Raw genomic sequence first — 2,781 nt, 5'->3', positions numbered from 1 at the left:
CCCCATCTCCAGCTGATCCCCCATCTCCAGCTGATTCCAGGCTCGAGTTTGCACTGAAGATCCTGGCCTCCAGTGGCCTGAAGTGGAACCGATGTTAAGAGGGGAACAAGGGTAGAGATGGGGGACAAACCTGGGAGAGTTCATGGTGGCTAAGAGAGACAGATTCCTGCCCTCTTTTACTTTTGGGTTAGTGGAAGGTTTCATCAAAAGAGAAGAGAACTGTTGAATTTCAAATTGTTTTGACCAGGGAGTGAGCTAACACACATGGGCCCAAGGACTTCCAACACACGCTCAGAGACCCAGCCACCCTACCTTCCTCTACTCCAGGCCTATGGCTGAGCGGTGCCCACTCATGACCGCTTATCTACACAGAGTTCATTTTAACTGCTTCTCTTCCGTACACATTCAGGCTCCCTTGTCACACTCCGTCCTGCTAGCTTCTTGAATTCATCTTCTACTCTCATTTCAGCAGTCCGTGTTTAATTATTTCCAGTGATGCTTTCCGTTCCCTAGTTTCCCACAGGCTGCTGTTTTGTTGGGTGTAATATCTTCTCAAGTCTCACTGAAGATCTAATTAAAATTTTTTTTCAAAAGCTTGGCTCCAGTCTCTAAGAGACACACTTCCCCAATGTCGCTCTGTTCTGTTCTCTGATGTTTTCCATGCACGGCGGCAGGTTTTCCAAGTCGGGTGACTTTGGCTGTCTGTCTACATTTAAGAATGAAGGCTGGGGTCATTTTGTAAAGCTGATTTGTTTCCTGCATGGTTGTCTCTATGCTGCTGGGAAATTCTAGGTGTGGCCTGGGGCTGTCCCCTGGAAGACTTCGCTTAAGAGCACAGAGAGGAACAAAGGTCACCCAGAAGGGTCCAAGCAGAGGCTGTTCATTTAGGGCACACTATGTAAGATGGTCGCAGCTAGTATAGCTTTCATTTCGGCAGGGAATCGAAGGCTTTGGGTCTGCCTTGAAATGTGTGCCACTGGCAGGGAATGCTGGACATGAGGTAGTCTGAGTCCCGTATGACCCGGGGAAATAATATTTGGATTTTAACTACTTGGTTCCAATTGGAATCATGGATTTAAAAACCAGGATAGGCCTGAGGGATGACCCAGTGGTCAAGAGCACTCAATGTACAATCATGGGGTCTAAAATTCACACCCCTCCACCCACGGAACAAGTCAGGCACCTCACAAGCACCTTTAATCCTAGCTCAGAAGGACCCCAAACCCCTTTCTGGCCTCCATCTATTCTCACATGTGTACATACATGTGTACATACATGCCCACATACACGTGCTCACACACCCATCCCCACCCACACAAATCATGAAAAGCTAGGGAAGTTAGCAGTTACTCATCCAGCACTTGCTGCTTGTGTGGCAGGAATGAAGACGTTCTGAAGAAACACTGTGTCCATCCGTCTATCAGACTTCTGAAACTGATCAGCACCAACATGGGATTTCCCTAGGAACACCATGCTGGGAGGAGAAACAGGCTGTAGCCTGATGCCGGTCCGAGGGGAACTTGTCTCCTAGAAGGAGATGTCACACAGTTCTGACACCTTCGCAGATCACCATGCAGGGAAGACGGGAGCAGAGACAAGAGTGTGTGACTTCTTGGATACTTCCTGCTCTCTGTTTAAACCCAAACCTCATGCCAGGACTGCAAAGGCGGACCTGGCCGAGAGGTGTTACCAGGCCCCTCTGCTCTTCTTCCATAGGGGCACACCGAGTACATCTCCTTCCGGTGTCTCTCAGCGCTTCTGTCTCCTAAGTGGCCAGGTGAGGAACAGACAGGATTCCTGTCCTTGGAGACTGATATTTTAGTGAAAGGTAGTGTAAAAAGGTAAGAAAACAATGTGTAAAACCTTCAAGGACTATAGACAAGGACCTATAGGAAAAGGAACTTAGGGTAAAGATGAGCCAGTCCTGGATCGGTTCTTGGGACAACTGGGGAGTAAAGGTAAAGCAAGGGGACAGAAGACGGGCAGAGGATGCATCCAGAGCTGAGCGCAGGTCAGTGGGGCACCATGCTTTCTCTGTGGAGACAGACAAAGACAGAAAATACTTAAAAGGGGTCTCAGAATGAAATGCTTCAGATGTAAACCTCTGACTCAATTAGCACCAGACACTCAAACTTGGGCCCTTGGGGGCTTTCTGGCCACAGTGTAGGGTCTGGGCAGCTGGTCCTCATGGCCGGCTTTCCGAGTTCACAGCCCTGACAGCTTATCTTTCCTCAACCATATGGCGAGGATAAACTTCCTAGAGGACCAAACTCCACCCAAGGGTGAGATTCAGAAGGCTGGGAGGATTATTTCCAGGGTAGGGACACTTTATACAGAACCTAAAAGTTGGCACTATCAACAGAAAAAGCTAAGGAGATTAAACCGCTTCCGCCTCTCTGAGCCCCACATCGGTCCACAGAGGCTGTGGCTGGTGGAGTGTGCAGGAGCAGCTGCTGCTTGTGACACTGATGGGCTCCGCCCTCTGTCTGCTTCAGGCAGGAAGGGCCCAGCACTTAGCAGGCTCTGATTACTCCCATTCAGTAGCAAGCTTTGGGAGGGAGGGACAATTTCTCCTAGGCTAAAATCTGGTACCATAACAAAAGCATCAGCAATCTGGATCAGATCAGAGACCAGAACAAACAGGCAGAAGATAGCTTGGTTCAGCTAACCCTCGGTGGACATAAGTCATGTATAGCCCCCTTCCTCCAATCCCTCAGAGTACCACAATGGCTGCAGGAAGTTGTGAGGTGCAATGAGGTGCAAGGGGTTCATTAGTAAATA

Source organism: Microtus ochrogaster, unplaced genomic scaffold, assembly GCF_000317375.1.
Source record: "Microtus ochrogaster isolate Prairie Vole_2 unplaced genomic scaffold, MicOch1.0 UNK121, whole genome shotgun sequence".
NCBI lineage: Eukaryota > Metazoa > Chordata > Mammalia > Rodentia > Cricetidae > Microtus > Microtus ochrogaster.
Note: the sequence above shows the minus strand (reverse complement) of the source record.